Genomic DNA, 20,746 nt, shown 5'->3' with positions numbered 1-20,746 from the left:
GGCTCACAACTCAAAGGGAAGGGGGGATACAGACAGTTTGACAGCAACACAAAACAATGCATAATTAAAAAAGCACAACAATCATACCATTCGAGATAGGGGCAACCATTCTTTAGCCCCAGGCCTGTCGGAACAGCCAGGTTTTAAGGGCTATGCGGAAGGCCTGGAGGGTGGTGAGGGTGCGAATCTCCACGGGGAGCTCGTTCCAGAGGGCTGGAGCAGCCATTTTGGAACGGAGACTCTCTAGGTCAGATTCTACTCGGAGCTTCCCTTGAACTGCAGCATTTCTGAAATTACGTTTTGTTGCACTGTCTGTATAGCAACATACAGTATATATTATGGCAAACAGACACAGAGGCAGCCTTCATCTCTTTATAATTTTGCCTTCCAGAGCCTGTTATCTGTTAATCTAGAAAAGATGGGAACTGTTATTACTATTAGTTTGGGACAATTGTAGAAAATGGGCTCTTTCCCTCCCATCATCTTCTGAACTCTCCAACTTGTAATAAAGATTTCAGCACTTTTTGCCATGTTTATATTAGAGAGGGGGAAAAAAACTTTCCTTCTGCAAATCCACCAAGTCCTGGCTGTTCCAGCAGGCTGGGGGGGGGGGGCTGAGAAGCATTTACCTCCACGGAAATTGTGAATGTTGGTTTTGTTTTTAATATGTTGTCTTGTCTCGTTTCCCCCCTTTCCCTTGTCTTTTGTGAGCCGCCCGGAGTCCTCCAGGAGTGGGCGGCATACAAGACAAATAAATAAATAAATAAATAAATAAATAAATAAATAAATAAATAAATAAATAAATAAATAAATAAATAAATAAATAAATAAATAAGAAGAGAAACATAGGACTGTGTGCAAAATATCAGAGCCCTCACTGTTCTGACCCCCTTCGTCCCACACCAAAGCACACTCCGAGCCAGAGATAAATTATGGCATTTAATTAACAGACAAACAGGTCCTTGGCAGCAACCCAGCACAGACAAGCTTGGGCAGCAATAAACACAGATAAGGCTTGGCAGCAATCCAGCCTGCCAAGCTCATACAAAGTTCTCCGACATTCGATTCTGTGTTGACTTCTGCAAAGAGGGGCGTGTGCACAAGTAGCTTTTTATAGTCTGGAGAGGAGCCTAATGACCACCAGCTGAGTGCAATCACCTCCTGTAATTGCGTAATTGTTCCTGACGCCTATTAGCTCTTCGATGGCGTGCATCCAGGAACAACTCACTACTGGCTTCCGGCGCACTCTCCTTGTCTCCTCCCCACTGGTCCAAGGCTCAGGTGCCTCCTGGTGGCCAACCAGCTTCTCTGCACCCTGCTTTGAGTCGGAACCCTGTCCAGGATCCTCCACAACCTCCAGAGCTGACTCGGAGGGCCCCTCACTGTCGGAGTCTGGTGGCAACTCCAACGGCTCCTGCTGGGCCACAACACCTCACTAGCAGTGAATCATTTCAGTGAAACTGCTGGCCTTTTGTCCTTTCAAGTACCTTGTATGAGCAGGAATGAAAGCACATGTATGCACGAATGCATAAGTCTCTGTCTGACAACTTAATGTGTGTTAGAAATTTGCGGTTTACTTCTGCAGAAACAATTATTCAGAAATTGCACATAAGATTTTTACATAATTTGCTGATCAGGAACATCGCACAGCCAAACCCTAACAAGCTCCCAGGTTTTAGAAGAAAAAGAAGAAGACCACCAATGGAGTAAGCGCTCTTTATTTCAAATAGAAATGGATGGAATTGAATGCAATGGATAATTGTTTTGGAATTAACTATTTGTTGGGTACATTCAAATAGGGTACCAAGGCCACCACTCATGATAAATAGCAATAGCAATAGCAGTTAGACTTATATACCGCTTCATAGGGCTATCAGCCCTCTCTAAACGGTTTACAGAGTCAGCATATCACCCCCACGGTCTGGGTCCTCATTTCACCCACCTCAGAAGGATGGAAGGCTGAGTCAACCTTGAGCCGGTGAGATTAGCAATAGCAATAGCAGTTAGACTTATATACTGCTTCATAGGGCTTTCAGCCCTCTCTAAGCGGTTTACAGAGTCAGCATATTTCCCCCAACAACAATCCGGGTCCTCATTTTACCCACCTCGGAAGGATGGAAGGCTGAGTCAACCTTGAGCCGGTGAGATTTGAACAGCCGAACTGCAGGCTACTTCAGCTGACTGCAGTTCTGCATTTAACCACTGTGCCACCTCGGCTCTGTATGAAGTTGTCAGTCTATTGACAATGCAATGCATGGCACTAGGAGTTCAATTTAAATGTAACAGTAAGAATAGTAAAATGAATTTAAAAGGGGAGAATTGAAATTAACATGATATTGTTGTCTAGGTTAGTGAATTATAGTTGTTTCATAAAGTCCTGTGACTGTCTTTCGTGCTATTTAATTTTGCATATTCCAGTCTTCCTGTGGCAGGGATGTCAAATGCAATTTCATCGAGGGCAGCTTATGTTTGACCTCGAGGAGAGGGTGTGGCTAGCGGGCATGGCCAACTTGACATCACTCGTGTTGGTGCCTGGGGAGGCCTGAGCAGTCTGCTAACAAAAATGGATTCCCAAGCTCCGTTTTTGGCTGCGACCGCCTCCTGCAATTCCCTGCCAATGAAAATGCAGCTCAGGAGGGCTGCCTGCGGTCTTCGCATGCTCCGTTTTTGGCTGAAATGACCTCCTGAAACTCTGCCAGTGAAAAGGAGCTGAGGAAATCCATCCACGGCCCTCCCGAGCTCCGTTTTCACTGACAGAGGCACCCCGGGCTGGTCCTTCACTGTTTCCAGGGCAGCCCCACGGGCCAGGTCTAAGCACCCCATGGGCCAGATCCAGCCCTCGGGCCTTGAGTTTGGCACCCCTGCCTTATGTAGTTGATGTTGATGTTTGATGTTTATTTTATTTATATGCCGCCCTTTTCCCCCGAAGGGGACTCAGGGCGGCTCACAACTCAACTAAGGGAAGGGGATACAGACAAAAAAATTAAAACAACACGCAACAATACATAATTTAAAACACACAACAACCATACCATTCGAGAAGGGGGTAGAAGCTTTTTAGCCCCAGGCCTGTCGGAATAGCCAGGTTTTAAGGGCTTTGCGGAAGGTCTGGAGGGTGGTGAGGGTTCGGATCTCCATGGGGAGATCGTTCCAGAGGGTCGGAGCAGCCACAGAGAAGGCTCTCCTCCGAGTAGTCGCCAGTCGACACTGGCCGGCGGATGGAATTCGGAGGAGGCCTAATCTGTGGGATCTTATCGGTCTAGAGGAGGTAATTGGCAGCAGGCGATCTCTCAAGTACCCAGGTCCAATACCATGAAGGGGAGAGTGTTTGGAGGCCAGGGTACGAGCGACTTCTTGGGGGTCTGATGCTGGCAGCGGACTGGAGATCCAGCTGGCTGGAGAGAGCTAGTTGCAATTAAAAAGAAAACAGTTCCTGTTTTGCTTCTTATTGATGGGTTCTGTTTTCCACATGTGATTGAGATCTGTTTTCCATATGTGTACCCTTGCCTTTTATTGTGCATTAAAAAAGATAATGGAAAAGAAAAAGGGAAAAAAGGGGAGGAGAACTATAAAGCAATTTGTGGTGTGACCTCAGAAGAGAAAGTCGTAGGATCTGGAGGTGGGGGGGGGAGCCCTGCAGTATGTGATCAGCTACAAAAGTTGTTGGCAGAGACAGTCAAAGGGAACCTCTTTGGAGAGAATTAACGAGGGTTGGAAGGGAAGAGGGCTGCTTGGTTACATTTCATTCAATAGCATAATAACATCTACATGAAGCCGCTGGGTGAGATCATACAGCGGCAAGGGATTAACTACCATCAATACGCGGACGATACACAATTGTATCTGTCCGCCCCGTGCCAACTCAGTGAAGCGGTAGAAGTGATGTGCCAGTGCCTGGAGGCTGTTAGGGTCTGGATGGGAACGAACAAGCTTGCGCTCAATCCCGACAAGACTGAATGGCTATTTTTTAGTGATTTTAGTGATTTTATTAACATTTGTAGGCCGCCCTTTTCCCTGAGGGGACTCAGGGCGGCTCACATAAAATCAGGGAGGGGAAAATACAACAATGACATAGACACATATAATAAAAGTAATAAGCAACATACATTCATCATTCGGGAGGGGCAACTATCCTTGTCCCCAGGCCTGACGGGCTAGCCAGTTCTTCAAGGCTGTGCGGAAGGCCTGGACGGTGGCGAGGGTACGAATCTCCATGGGGAGTTCGTTCCAAAGGGTCGGGGCTACTACCGAGAATGCCCTCCTCCTTGTAGTTGCCAGCCGGCATTGGCTGGCCGATGGAATACGGAGGAGGCCCAATCGGTGAGATCTAATTGGTCTATTGATGTTCCCTCCCAAAGATTGGCAAACTATTCCATCTCTCAGGCTGGGGGGGTGAAATTATATGCCCCTCAGAGAGGGTTCGCAATTTGGGAGCCCTGACTTTAGATCACCATTTGTCGGCTGTGACCAGGGGGGTCTTTGCCCAGGTTCACCTGGTGCACCAACTATGACCCTACCTGAACCGGGAGGCACTTCAGATAGTCTCTCATGCCCTCATCACCTCAAGACTGGATTACTGTAACGCGCTCTACATGGGGCTGCCCTTGAAAAGTGTTCGAAGACTTCAGCTAGTCCAGAATGCAGCCGCGCGAGCGATTGTGGGTGCACCCAGGTACACCCACGTTACACCTATCCTCCGCGAGCTGCACTGGCTGCCCATTGGTCTCCGGACTCGCTTCAAGGTGCTAGTCGTTACTTATAAAGCCCTGTATGGCATCGGACCTGGGTACCTGAGAGATCGCCTCCTGCCAATTACCTCCCAAAGACTGATTCGATCTCACAGGCTTGGCCTTCTCCGGGTTCCATCGGCCAGCCAATGTCGGCTGGCAACCCCCCGGGGGAGAACCTTCTCTGTTGCTGCGTCGGCCCTCTGGAACGAGCGCCCCGTGGAGATCCGGACCCTTACTACCCTCCCGGCCTTCCGTAAAGCTACCAAGTCCTGGCTGTTCCGACAGGCTGTGGGCTGTTGAAATATCCAGCCCAGCCTCAATTGTGAATGTTGTGCATTTTTAAATTCTTTGTATTGTCTTATTTATTTCCCTTTCCCTGTTTATTGTGAACTGCCCGGAGTCCTTCGGGAGTGGGCGGCATACAAAACTAATAAGCAACAACAAACAAACAACAACAACAATTAGTAAACAGTCCTTAGTATTCATGAACTTGGATGTGCTTGTTCCCAACGGTGTAAGGAAAAACTGTGGAAAAATCACAATTAGAGAAAGGCTATTAGATGGCCAGAGAGGGGGGGCGAAACATCCCTTAGAGCTTCCCGCAACAAGTGTTATTGTTACATGAATGCTTTTTTTCCAGTTATTGGCAGAAAGCAAAATGGGTTTCATATTTCTGGTCTCTGTTTATTGCATGGAAATTTCCTGAGGTTTAAAGGAATGAAGTATTGTGCATGATTATAAAATTATTGTGAGATTTCCAAGAAATATTTTGGTCTCATTCCATTCTTTCAATTCTAGGTAGTGGACTTTGTTCAAGGGTTGTGTGTGGCCATCGCCATCTGTTCATGTTCTTTCACATAGATGAAGATTGAGGGGAGCAAATCTTGAAGATCATTTTAGCTTTGGAGAGCTGGAATTTGGGGACCTAGTAGCAAAAGTTTTGTCCCAAACCTTGCAAAGACTTAAGAGACTTGTTTCACTTCTTAAATTCCTTGTAATGGCCTTTAAGAAGGACCCTGGAAGACAGGGTGAAGAGTGCAGTCTAAACAATCATCATGCAGTTCTCCGTCCACAGAAGCAGAAGACGCACGGCATTTCTGAAGGGACTTTCCAGACAGTAAAAGAAAAGGAGGAAAAAAATACTTTTCAGATTTGCAAGATTCTGTACTCCTGCTACCAACTTCTTGTCTGGACAGACTGGAAGAGCTAACATTCCTGTATCCCCCGCCCTCAAATCATACAGAGTCTTTTGGGAGTTGATCTGCTTTAATAAATACAACAACAACAACAACAACAACATTTTGAAACTAATTGGCTATCAAGCCAATGAAAGTGTGCACTTTTGATCTACTTGACATGATCTAGTGCAAGTGTTGTACACCCATCATTGTGTCATTGCCTCTATTCCACCACCTTTCCCATAGATTCCTGCTAGAAATAAAAGGAGCAATCCTTCCATGCATTTTCCATTTGTGCTCAACTACTCAAATTTGTAATTTAAAAATTGTATGCCAAATGTGTCAGAAATATGTGCCTCAGAACAGAGACATCTATGCAGAAGTGGGTTCCTACCGGTTCACACCGGTTCAATAGAACCGGTTCATCAAATCTACCGAACTGGTTAGAAGAGGTTCTGCCAGTGGACCCGGAAAGCAGGCCACACCTACAGAAGAGGTTCCAAAAATGCTTCAAACCTACCACTGCATCTATGCAACATATTACTCTAGCGACCTGAATAATGACTTGCAAAAGAATTTTTTATTTCTGCTTCTCAATAAATTAGGATGGTGCTACTTACAATTAACTGTACATGTGCTGTTCAGAGATCTCTGTAAAAAAAACAAAAAGCAAAAAACAGCCAAAAAAGCCTTCCACGCCCACAATTGCATCAACTTAAATATATAGTTACTTAAATATATAATCTTCCAGAATGTTGCTTTTAAAATTGTTTATTACCCTTAAGATATTAGGACAATAATGAATACATTGTGAATTCTTCCACACCAATAGCTTAGTTTAATAAAACAAGGGAAAATGAACATTATATTGTAGGAAGTTATCACCCAGCCCTCTCCCAGAAAAATGAAATACCCTAGGAAATATTGAAAAGGCAGAATATTTCTCCGGATGTGAAAAGAAAGAAACATGTTTTAAAAGACAGAATAGCTGCCTGTAGCTTCCTGCCCATCCCCATTTTGTCAATGGGCCATTAAGAAGGCCAAGCTAGTCCCTTTACATAATAAAGACTTATCCACTTCACCTGCAGGGGATGGGATTAAAGCATGATAATATTGGCCCTTTACTCAACTGACCACATGGCATCTGAGAACTCAACCAAACCTGGATTCAAAATGCAGCCTAGAGAGTTGCACCTGCATGGCCCCATGGGAGTCTGACAACCAATCAGAAGACATTTCTTACGCAGGAACAGGAAACAGAGAGGTGGGACTGAACAGGTTATAAAAAGCCTAGCAAGCCCCTCCCTCAGCCCTTCTCTTCTTCTCCACCAACATTGAAGCATGTGATCACCTTTTCTGTTCAGGGCTCAAGCCACGTTAGAAACAACACCAGAATGTTTCCTTCCTGCCTTCCTTACAGGATTAGCCCTGTAAAGTGGGAAAAAACAAAAGATTTCTTCCAACAACCGGTTCTCCCAACTGCTTAGAAAATTAACATCCGGTTCGCCCAAATAGGTGCGAGCCGGCTGAATCCCATCACTGGAGTGTCTCTTCTTTCTCACCACTGTCTTACTCATTGTGTAATTTGTTTGGAGCGGGAGGGGCGGGGAATGGGGTTATGCTTTGGATTTGGTCCTAAATAATGGTCTCCTTTATCTTCCAGTATTAGTCATCAATTATCAACACATGCATTTTTTTTCCTTTGGGGAAATCTGGGCTACATTTCTTCCTCTCCCTGGAACACTTGATTCCCTTCTCAAGATGTTGGCGTATGCTTTCTTCCAGGCGCATATGAAATTGATTGTTCAGCTCCAGCAGAAAGGGCAGTTTCCTCTTTTGTCCTCTCAGTCATATGATGCCAGTGGTGGGATTCAGCCGGTTCGCACCTATTTTGGAGAACCAGTTGGTAACTTTCTAACCAGTTCAGAGAACCGGTTGTTGGAAGAAATATCCTTTTGTTTCTTTCTATTTTACAGAGCTAATCCTGTAAGGAGGGCAGGAAGGAAACATTCTGGTGTTGTTTCTAGCCTAATCTTTATTGCCCTGCTTACAGAAACTGCCTCTTTGGTTAACCCTTATTACAGCTAACCCTGTCACAGCTAAGGCGAAGCGTCCATCGACCTGAGTGACCTTGAGTTGGCCACGCCCACCCAGTCACATGGCCACTGAGCCCCGCCTACCCAGATGGTCATTAGGGCAAAGAACCGGTTGTTCAATTAGCCGAGGTGGTGCAGTGGTTAGGGTGCAGTACTGCAGGCCACTTTAGCTGACTGTGATCTGCAGTTCAGCGGTTCAAATCTCACCAGCTCAAGGTCGACTCAGCCTTCCATCCTTCCGAGGTGGGTGAAATGAGGACCCGGACTGTGGGGGCAAGTTGCTGACTCAATTTGCTAAAAAAAAATTTTGTAAACTGCTTAGAGAGGGCTGAAAGCCCTATGAAGCAGTATATAAGTCTAATAAATAAATAAATAAATAAATAAATAAATAAATAAATAAATAAATAAATAAATAAATAAATAAATAAATAAATAATAAATAAATAAATAAATAAATAAATAAATAAATAAATAAATAAATAAATTTGAATCCCACCACTGATGCCATCAGCCTTCCTTGATAGTGTCTTCCTTATTCTTGGTAGATGTTTCTTTCTTCCTGTGCTCGTTTTGGATACAGACTTCTGCCTTTCTTAGGATTTCTTCATTTTCATGGATAGGACTCAGAATAGTGAGTTGTGCCCCAAGACCCTCTACGGTCTCTCACAGCAATCCAATCAATTTACATTTGCTATTGACTCACCCCTGGGCTGGAATGCAAACATAACACACGCCCCTTGTCTGTAACTACTGTGCTAGTCTCTTTCTCCATGACTTTGCTATTCTTCATGCAGACGCAGCCAGGAAATCCAAGACAAACAAGAGTCCCGTTTTGCCGATAGCAATAGCAATAGCAATAGCAGTAGACTTATATACCGCTTCATAGGCCTTTCAGCCCTCTCTAAGCGGTTTACAGAGAGTCAGCATATTGCCCCCAACAATCTGGGTCCTCATTTTACCCACCTCGGAAGGATGGAAGGCTGAGTCAACCCTGAGCCGGTGAGATTTGAACCGCTGACCTGCTGATCTAGCAGTAGCCTGCAGTGCTGCATTTAACCACTGCGCCACCTTGGCTCTTATCTTTTCAATAGTATCTTTTCAATACTACAGTTTTTCTCTTATTTTAATATCAAAGAATTGATTCAGCAACCTTCTGTTAAAAACTGGTCTCAAAAACAAAGAATCAGGCAGAAAAATCAATGAAAAAATAAAATCACTCAGCTCACAGACACACACACACACAAACACACACACACGCACACACAAACCTTACAGACATACGTTTGCCCCTAATGTAAAAAAGGAATAAAGAAAGTAACTCTGAGTTCCCTCTTGTGGCTGATCTTAAAACAATACTTAAATACAATGAAGTGAAGTCTTGTTCATCTTAACCAATCATATCATATCATTCATTCATTCATTCATTCATTCATTCATTCATTCATTTATTTATTTATTTATTTATTTATTTATTTATTTATTTATTTATTTATTTATTTATTTATTTATTTATTAGATTTATGGGCTGCCCAATCCCGGAGGACTCCGGGCGGCGTACAAAGAAAGAAAAAAGAAAAGAAAAATAAAAGAATAGTTTAAAAATTCCCAACACGCATACGTTCTGATCGGGGGCTGGACCTTAATCGCCTCCTGCCAATTACCTCCCATAGACTGATTAGATCTCACAGGTTAGGTCTCCTCCGGATTCCATCTGCCAGCCAATGTCGGCTGGCGACTCCCCGGGGGAGAGCCTTCTCTGTCGCAGCTCCGGCCCTTTGGAACGATCTCCCTGTGGAGATCCGGACCCTTACAACCCTCCCGGCCTTCTGCAAAGCCACCAAGTCCTGGCTGCTCCAGCAGGCCGGGGGGCTTGTGAAACATCCAGCCCCACGGAAATTGTGAATGTTGTGTTTTTAAAGTGTTGTTTTGTCTATTTATCCCCCTTCCCTTGTCTATTGTAAGCCACCCGGAGTCCTTCGGGAGTGGGCGGCATACAAGACAACTAAACTAAACTAAACTAACTTAACAATAAGGTCAACAGCCCCAGGCCTGCCGGAACAGCCAAGTTTTAACTGCTTTCCTGTAGGCCATGAGAGTGGGTAAGGTCCGGACCTCTGGGGATAGCTGATTCCACAGGATCGGAGCAGCTACAGAGAAGGCTCTCCTCCGGGGGCCCGCCAGCTGACACTGTCCGGCTGACGGCATCCGAAGGAGGCCCGCCCTGTGGGATCTTATTGGCCGTTGGGAGGTGTGTGGCAGTAGGCGGTCTCGCAGATACGCTGGTCCTGAGCCATGTAGGGCTTTAAAGATGATAACCAACACCTTGAATTGCGTTCGGAGACCAATTGGCAGCCAGTGCAGCTCACAGAGGACAGGTGTAATATGGGTGTATCTCGGTACACCCAAAATCGCTCGTGCAGCTGCATTCTGGACTAGCTGTAGTCTCCGAATGCTTTTCAGGGGTGGCCTTGTTAGAAAGCCTCATACTGTCTCAAAACAATTAATAGGACAGTTCATAATATAGCATAGATTACAATATAGTAATATTATAATATAATGTAATGTAATAATATAAAAATAAAGAAATCACTCAGCTCACACAAAAAGATTTACAGCCATAAGTTTGCAGTTAACGTAGAAAAAGAATGGAAAAAGTAGATCCAAGCTTCTTTAGTTCCTTGTGTGTTTGTCATGCCTCCTTCCTGGCCACTTTCTTTACTAGAGGAACTCCCTATATTTTTATTCCAACCCTTTTGCAAAGAGACTGAAAGACACATTTACTCTGACAAAATCTTCCCACAAGGAGAGCAAGAAAGATGCTTAGGAGAGCAGTTAGGAGCAAGTTAGTGCAAGAGAGGAGATGCAGAGTTAAGAATGGGAAAACTGTGGAATCAGAGGGCCATAAAACCCATAGCTACTCAGGCTCAGCTGAAGCCTGTTCGCCTTATTCCGGCAGAGATGGGTTGCTGCCGGTTCGGCCCAGTTCAGCCGAACCGGTAGCAGAATTGTGGCCTGGGTCACAGAACCGGCAGCAACCCAGGCTGGCCATGCCCCTGAACCGGTTCTCTGATTGCTTATGCCATTGCCAGTGTGTTTCTGCGCATGCACAGAACAATTTTTAGACAACTGCACATGTGCCAGCAACATGTGTGCAGCGAACTGGTACCAACCGGTATAGGAACCCACCCCTGTATTCAGGTCTTCATGGCCTCCAATCCCCGGGAACAGACCTTAACAGCATTGCTTGATCAACCCAGTGGTGGAGGGGGTAGTACAGCAACTTACTGCAATATGAGAAGCCAGAATCAGAATGTTATATTATTATTTTTTATTTTTATAAATTTTTATTTTAAACACATAAGCACATCAACAAAAACAAACACATCTTAAAAACAACATAGGAACAATGTTCCATCGTATATCATACAGCAGTTCCGAATTGGTTTCTTTGCAGTTAGTGTTTTCCCTTCTATACATTTCTATCTTGCGTTCATGGTCTCCTTATTCGTTATCCGTTTTTATGTACAATTCTATATTTATTTATACTTAGCTATTTATAACCAAGTATTGTTTACCTCTATTGTGCTTTATATTTTTACTGTCATTTATTCTCTTACATACAGTTATAGGTATACATTCACATAATTATTCTTTTTCTTTGCCATTCTTATATTATTATTATTATTCCATTTGAAAGGTTATAAGGTATAGTTTGAAATGCTTTGTTTACCATCCTTCGCACCTGCTATGACACCACCTTATTTTCTCTTTCTTTTCTTTTCCCCCTCCCTTTCTTCTCTACTTCCTTCCTCCTCTCCGTCCCCTTCTTCCTTCCCTTACCTCTTCCCTACTCCTACCTTTTTCTTCTCCTTCCTACCCTCTCTCCTTTCTTTTTCTCTCTCTTCCTCCCTCCTCTTCTTCTTTTTCTCTCCCTTCCACCCACCTTCCCTTACCTCTTTCTTCTTCCCTTACCTCTCCTCCACACTTCTTCCTCTCCTACTATCTCTCCTTCTCTTCCTCTTCTACCCTCCACTCCTTTCCTTTCCTTCGTCCCTCCATTCTCTACTTCCTTCCTCCCCCTCCTTTCCTTCCTTCTTCCCTTCCTTTCTTTTTCTATTGTTATAGGTGTCTCTTTCAGATGTTATATTAGATCATGTCTGATACTTGGTTAAGCATAAGATGTCTACATAGGTTGGTTTATTAAGGAAAAAAGAACAGACTTTACTTTCCAAATAGTCAATCTAATGTGGTGATGAAAATAGCGTCTGAAGGAAACAGAGTGGGTGAATTTGTGTTCCAGCCCAAGGCCTAAATCACAAGAATAACTCATCATTGTTGCTGGGCGCAACGTAGAGGAAAGAATCATCAGCTTTTTTACCATGAGGAGAACTGCTGAATGATAATCAAGCTGCTTTTCACAAAAATCTCCACTATGGGGATGTGGTTTCTTGCTCTGACTCGCTTGCACTAACTTCCCTTGCTAAGGTTTGTGTGCAGGAAGATGACAATGATGCAAGCTGAAGCATCACTTTCCACTGAAGGGAATTGGCTGAATCATCCCACTTGCTTTCTCTGAACAGATCCCTTCCTTCCCTAATACGATGTCTTCCCATGACAGCTTTTCCACCAATAGCTATGCCTTTTCATCACTGGTGGGATTCCAATAATTTAGCAACCAGTTCTCTGGCCTAATGGTTTCTTCCAACAACCAGTTCACCAAACTGGTCAGAAAGTTAACAACCAGTTCTCCCGAAGTGGTGCGAGCTGGCTGAATCCCACCACTGCTTTTCATTCTCACTCCTCCATAGTATGAACTGACAGCATGGGTGAAGAAGGAAGAGAAACAGGAAGCCTGGCCCAATTACTTCCCTGCCAGTACTCAAGGACCATGCCCAAGGGCCTTTGCAGGGCCTGGAATGGGAAGGTATAAAGAGAAAGGGGGGAGCAGGAGAGGGAAATATTATGGACAATGACACTGGGAATCCACTCACTTAAAGAAGTCACCCAGCTAGCTTTAAACTCAGTCTCCTGGTGTCTATCCTGGTCTCTTAAGCACTAGACCAAACTGATTCTTTCAGTCTGACCTTAGGCTCTGTATATTGTATAGCTGCTGGCAGCAATACCCAGTGTTCCTGACTGCATGTAGAATGTGGACTCCAATAGCAATAGCAATAGCAGTTAGACTTATATACCGCTTCATAGGGCTTTCAGCCCTCTCTAAGCGGTTTACAGAGTCAGCATATTGCCTCCAACAACAATCCGGGTCCTCATTTTACCCACCTCGGAAGGACGGAAGGCTGAGTCAACCCTGAGCCGGTGAGATTTGAACAGCCGAACTGCAGAACTGCAGTCAGCTGAAGTAGCCTGCAGTGCTGCATTTAACCACTGCACCACCTCGGTTCTATATCCAATGCTTAGCTCTGTGCTTTCATTGTTTTTGGAGACCCAGGTGAGCGATCTAAAGAAAAGAGCAGTGGACTCTCTGAAGATGAGGATAAAGACCAGCCACACTCGATGTGTAGTCCTTAATGGAACTATAGTACATCTAAATGGAGGGAAGCATGTGATGGGGTATCTCAAGGTTATATCTTAGACCTATAATCCTTCAACACCTTCATAAAAGATTTAGATGAGGGCAATGGCGGGATTCAAATAATTTAACAACCGGTTCTCTGTCCTGATGACCAGCTGGGTAGACGGGGATCAATGGTCATGTGACCACGTGGGCGTGGCCAACTCAACATCACTCACATCAATGGGCTCGTCGCCTTAGCTGTTGCAATGTCATAAGGATTAACTGGAGAGGCAGTTTCTGTAAGCAGAGCAATAAAGATTAAGCTAGAAACAACACCAGAGTGTTTCCTTCCTGCCTTCCTTACAGGATTAGCCCTGGAAAGTGGGGGAAAAAACAAAAGGAGATTTCTTCCAACAATCAGTTCTCCGAACTGCTTAGAAAGTTACCAACCGGTTCTCTTCAGCAAACTGGCTGAATCCCACCACTGGATGAGGGGATAAACCTTAATGTGACTACGTAGATGTATCATCTGGTGAGGTTAACACCATATGGGTTTTGTTTGTATTGATGATGCTACAGATTTAAACTACCAATAAGTTTCCATTATATGTTAGCATATACCGCTGAAGTCCTTTTTGGAAATTCATTTCTCTTTTCCATGCTTTATTAGGTGGCTGCAATGTGTCTCCTCCTTCTCATGAAAATTCTCAGATTTTGTATCTGTCGCATCTTGTTGTATATTTTTTTGCTCGGGATATAGAAAGTTGAGCTTTATCTTAATTAGCATAATTTGGTGCTTTTTGAAATTGTAATAGAAACAGTTAGTCCAATCCTTTGCCACTGTGGTTTCCTATACCTCCTAACCACAGGTGGCATTTTGACTGCATTGCCTTTTCAGGTTTTAATAGTCCTGCTGGGGTTTTCTCAACTACTGAAGCCGCGTTTTAGCAATGTTCAGACATTTGTTTCCAGAATGTCTGGTTCTATTTTGGTGATCAATGAGTGCACATATTGCTTTGGGGGAGTTCTTTGTACAGTGCTTCTGTACCTTCCTATAAACCCCCGAGGCTCTTTCCAATATAATCCCCAACAATTGAATGGTAATGCTCTGTTATTACTCACTGTGTGATAACGATACTTCTCCACTTCCATTTTTCTACACTAGTTCTGTGCTGAATTCAGAAGGAGAATTAAAACTCCATCTGCAGATGTTCTATGCACCTGCTTCTAACTCAATATCAGAAGATACCGGTCACATCTGACACAATGTGTTACACATCCTAATCAGGGTCTGTTCATCACTACTCACTATGTGACTCAGTGGTGGGTTTCAAAAATTGTTCGAACCTACTCTGTGGGTGTGGCCTCCTTTGTGGGAGTGGCTTGCTGCCCATGTGACCGGATGGGAGTGGCTTGCCGCCCATGTGACTGGATATGAAGATGCCGACGACACTTGTCAGAACCACCTTAAATCACATCACACACAGCACTGGCATGCATAAGAATATGATGTACACTTGTTTTTAAAAGGCATCTTTGGTTTGCGTTAAAACAACTTCAACACACGCAACGTTCTGATTGCACCACAAACGCAGTAGTCATCCTTACCTTTCACAGAGGCACTGAGTTTTATAAATAGGAGCATGACAGTGTAGAATAATCCTATCCAAGGACCAGTGGTGGGTTTCAAAAAAGTTTAGAACCTCTTCTGTAGGTGTGTCCTGCTTTCCGGGTCCACTGGTGGAACCTCTTCTAACCGGTTCGGTAGATTTGACGAACCGGTTCTACCGAATAGGTGCGAACTGGTAGGAACCTACCTCTGATGTGACTGTTTCTTGCTGAAGGCTGCCATAAAATTAGAAAGCAGGAGGCAAAGGAATCATCTCTCCCAAAGTAGCACCAAGCACTGCACATTTTAATGGGCAATGAATGTATCAGAGCAGAAATGGTTCCAACTAGGGAAGAAGGCAAAAATCATTCAGCTTGCAATGGTGAAAGTGGGCATGAATGAACTTGATTCCTATAGCAAGCGGGATTACCAACAGTAACGTAGCATGAACTCCTAACATCATGTTATGTGCTGCACATATTAATTATGCATATATTAATGGATTTTCCCCCTAAAATTTTGCATTCTGAAATTTTAAATATACTTAACCATTTCTTTAAAAGTTATGGCTATAAAAATGCAGTTCTATATAATGGCTCCTCTCCTAACTTAAGAAAGTGAAGACTCTTGAAATAGTATTTCAGAAGGGACCTGTTATTAAGACGAATGGAAACCATTAGAATCAAAGCAACATCTGAATCCCCTTGGGCAATGCAAGTAGAATGAAAACAGTAGTGACCCCTCCCATTTGTTAGAATGCAGATTCTAACCGATACACAAGTGTGAAGATGCTTCCTTTATCAACTGCCCTGAGAGCTGAATAAACATGCATTCCCATGGCTATCTTCCGTTAGACATTAAAGTGAAACGGCCCACATGGCCATCATAACACACACACACCCCTAAAAAGGTGGTGGGATCTCCGGCCTTTTGGCGCCAGGAAACCAGTTGTAAAATATCAGACGTCACAGGCGTTGCCAATAAATTGACTCCAGGGCCCCCCTCCTCCCAAATGAATGGCAGTATCACTTTTAGGAATCTGACATACTGCCGTTCTTTAGAAAAAGGAGAGATCCACCTGTGAAAAGAGAGAAACAGAAATTCCATCATAGTATTTTAACAAGGTTTGTCAGGGTATTGGGAGTGAAATTTTTTCAATAGGGTAGAGGCCCTAACATGGTGTTTAGCTACCCATTCATTTTGGGATGAATTTAGATGCTTCCAAGCAACTAAGTATTGGGTTTTTCCCCCCTGTGGGTCCCAGAGACCAGGATTTCCTTAATCTCAAAGTGTTGTTCACCTTCTATCATGATAGGAACAGGTAGTGTAGGTCCAGGTGGTCTGAGTTGTGAGATTACTTCTCGTTTGAGTAAACTAATGTGAAATACTGGGTGGACTTTTCTGAGTGTCTTTGGAAGGATTAATTCTACAGTTACTGGGTTGATAACTCTTGCGATAGGAAAAGGTCCAATGAAATTTGGCCCTAATTTCTTTGAAGGCTGCAATGACCTCAGGAATTTTGTAGATAAGTATACTCTATCTCCAACATGGAAAGATTCGGGTTCTACTCTTTTCTTGTCAGCTTGAATTTTAAAAGCCTCCCTAGCTTCCTATGGTTCCACCACAAAACCGCGTTCGACGAAACCGCGCTCGACGAAACCGCGTAGCTGACGTCATCAACAGCGCGACAACAGCGCGGAGACAGAAGCACGCTGTAAACTCTAAACCTAAAAATAAACCCTAAACCTAAAATTAACCCTTAAACCTAACCACCCTAAACCTAATCCTAAACCTAACCCTAAACCTAATCCTAAACCTAACCCTTAACCTAACCCTAAACCTAACCCTAACCCTAAACCTAACCCTAAACCTAAACCTAACCCTAACCCTAACCCTAACCCTAACCCTAACCCTAACCCTAACCCTAAACCTAAACCTAAACCTAAACCTAACCCTAAACCTAATCCTAAACCTAACCCTTAACCTAACCCTAAACCTAACCCTAACCCTAAACCTAACCCTAAACCTAAACCTAAACCTAAACCTAAACCTAACCCTAACCCTAAACCTAACCCTAACCCTAAACCTAAACCTAAACCTAAACCTAACCTAACCCTAAACCTAACCCTAAACCTAAACCTAAACCTAAACCTAACCCTAACCCTAAACCTAACCCTAACCCTAAACCTAAACCTAAACCTAAACCTAACCCTAAACCTAAACCTAACCCTAAACCTAAACCTAACCCTAAACCTAACCCTTAACCTAACCCTAAACCTAACCCTAACCCTAAACCTAACCCTAAACCTAAACCTAAACCTAAACCTAAACCTAAACCTAAACCTAACCCTAACCCTAAACCTAACCCTAAACCTAAACCTAAACCTAATCCTAAACCTAACCCTAAACCTAAACCTAAACCTAAACCTAACCCTAACCCTAAACCTAAACCTAAACCTAACCCTAAACCTAAACCTAAACCTAAACCTAAACCTAAACCTAAACCTAAACCTAAACCTAAACCTAATCCTAAACCTAACCCTTAACCTAACCCTAAACCTAACCCTAACCCTAAACCTAACCCTAAACCTAAACCTAAACCTAAACCTAAACCTAAACCTAACCCTAACCCTAACCCTAAACCTAACCCTAAACCTAAACCTAAACCTAAACCTAACCCTAAACCTAACCCTAAACCTAAACCTAAACCTAACCCTAACCCTAAACCTAACCCTAACCCTAAACCTAAACCTAAACCTAAACCTAACCCTAACCCTAAACCTAACCCTAAACCTAAACCTAAACCTAAACCTAACCCTAAACCTAACCCTAAACCTAAACCTAAACCTAACCCTAACCCTAACCCTAAACCTAACCCTAAACCTAAACCTAAACCTAAACCTAACCCTTACCTTAAGTTGAATCGGCTTGCTTTCAAAGCGCTGTTTAAAGCGCCCTTCTTTCTCCGCGCTCGCTGTTGTCGCCCTGTTGATGACGTCAGTGACGTGGTTTAATCGGGCGCGGCTTAGTCGAGCACGGTTTTGTCGTGCCACGGCTTCCTATAAGGCTAATCTAACTACTGGCCATGTGTTTCGTAGCGTGTCTATCCACTCCTTAAGTGAGGGGATAGTGGGTTCTTCTTTGGGTAGTTCAGGAATGGGGCTGAAATCCTGGCCTGTTGCTACTCTAAAAGAGGTGAAACCAGTGCTTGAGTGCACAGCATTAGTGAAGGCCACTTCCGCAAAAGGTAAAATATCAGTCCAGTTATCCCGATGAAAATTAATAAAACATCTTAGGTATTGTTCTAGGACTGAGTTCAATTTTTCAGTTTGCCTGTTAGTCTGGGTGTTGTGATCCGAGCTCAAATCCTTGGGTAGTGCCAAGTAAAGTTTAAAATGCCCTCCAAAATTTCGAGGTGAATTGGACCCCTCTGTCAGAGATGATTCTCTGCAGGGCTCCATGAAGGTGATAAATGTGTATCAGGAATAACTTGGCTAGATTTTTGGCAGTTGGGATCATTTGGAAAGGTATAAAATGTGCCTGTTTTGATAACAGGTCTGTTACGACCAGTGGTGGGTTTCAGACTTTTTAGAACCTCTTCTCTAGGTGTTGCCTGCTTTGTGGGAGTGGCTTGCTGGCCATGTGACTGGGTGGGAGTGGCTTGCTGGCTATGTAATCGGGTGGGAGTGTCTTGGCAGTCATGTGTGACTGGGAGGGCATGGCCAACTTGAAAAATGTGGTGAAACTCACTTAACAATGCTCTTGCCTGGCAAACAAAATGTTGGCTCAGAAACTCTGGCATTTGAAGCACGCAAGTCTTAAAGACCCTTGCACCCCTAACCCTTTAGGGAAAAAAAACCCCATGGGTATTCAAACTTGATATCTTTAAGACTTGTGGACTTCAACTCCCAGAATTCCTCCTCCAGTCATGTTGGCTCAGAAACTCTGGCAATGAAGCACACAAGTCTTAAAGCTGTCAAGTTACAAGACCCTTGCGCCCCTAACCCTTTAGGGAAAAAAACCCAGGGGTGTTCAAACTTGACAGCTTTAAGACTTGTGGACTTCAACTCCCAGAATTCCTCCTCCAGTCACGTTGGCTCAGAAACTCTGGCATTGAAGAGTGAAAGTCTTAAAGCTCTCTAGTTACAAGGCCCTTGCACCCGTAACCCTTTAGAAAAAAAAATCCCAGGGATGTTAAAACTTGACAGCTTTAAGACTTGTGGACTTCAACTCCCAGAATTCCTCCTCCAGTCATGTTGGCTCAGGAACTCTGGCATTGAAGTGTGCAAGCCTTAAAGCTGTCAAGTTACAAGACCCTTGCACCCCTAACCCTTTAGGGAAAAAAACCCAGGGGTGTTCAAACTTGACAGCTTTAAGACTTGTGGACTTCAACTCCCAGAATTCCTCCCCTCGCTCTTCATCTTGATGATGTGTGGACGGGCAGGGGGAGGGAGCTGGAACCGGTTCTAAACGGCACTGTAGATTTGTGGAACCTCTTCTATAGAAGAGGTTAGAACTGGCAGGAACCCACCCTTGGTTACGACCCAAATAACAATATTCCCCACACTTTCTGGTAATTCAACAATAAAATCCATAGCAATTACCTTCCAGGGTGCTGAAGGTTCAGCTACCTTCTGTAATAGTCCTGGGATTTTCCCTTGGCGTCTTTTAGCTGTCACACAAATAGGGCAGCTAGCTCTCTGTGTCCTTTTTTAGTGATGGCCACCAAAATTGCCTTTTAATTAGGTGTAAAGTTTTCACAAAGCCAAAGTGTCCAGCTAATTTGGAGTTGTGGCACCTTGCCATTAAACACAGTCTTTGATTAGCTGGAACATACAACTTCCCTCCCACCCAAACAATGTTATCTTTCATCAGGCAGCTGGATTTGTTGCTCAAACTCCATTCATTGTTGGCTAAAGCTTGTTTAAAAGTTTAGGTGGTGTCATTATCCATCAAAGTTTCTTTTTTTGCCTGGGATCTGGTGGTTATTTTAGTGGCTAGTTGATTGTTTCGTATCATGGGTTTGATTACATCTGGCTTCATACTGTTGTATTGTGGTTTTCTGGATAGTGCATCTGCCAGAAAATAAGCCTCTTTCTCCCAAATGGCCCACTTTTGCTCAGATTCATTCAATTTTTCTGGATGAGTAAGCGCACAATTGGTCATGCACATTTTTCTGAAGCAGGACCACTCCTATTGCTACATCACTGGCATCTGCTTGTATGACGAACGGTTTCTCTGTGTCCGGGTGCTTTAGAATTGGTTCTGCTGAAAACAGCCGTTTACATTTTTCAAATGCAGCTTGGCATCCCATTGTCCAGTTCAAAGGCTGTTTCGGTTTCGGGTTACCCTTCCCCTTTGTTTTTAAGAGCTTGGTGATGGGGAGAGCAATCTGGGCGAAAGCGGGGATAAACTGGCGGTAAAGGTTGGCGAATCCCAGGAAGCTTTGTAAGTGTTTACGTGTTCTGGATGGTTCCCAGTCAAGTACCGCCTGTACCTTTAAAGGATCCATTTCTATGCCCCTGGTGTGAAATATGGTACCCTAAAGTCCACACATAGACATTTAGAGCCATCTTTTTTTCTCTCTAAACAACATTGGGGCTGTGATTTTTGGCCGG

This window comes from Thamnophis sirtalis, unplaced genomic scaffold, assembly GCF_051295495.1.
Source record: "Thamnophis sirtalis isolate CommonGarterSnake01/CBP01778 unplaced genomic scaffold, rThaSir2_p1.2 scaffold_3, whole genome shotgun sequence".
Classification (NCBI taxonomy): Eukaryota; Metazoa; Chordata; class Lepidosauria; order Squamata; family Natricidae; genus Thamnophis; species Thamnophis sirtalis.
The sequence above is the reverse complement of the archived record's forward strand: the minus strand, read 5'-3'. Positions refer to the sequence as shown.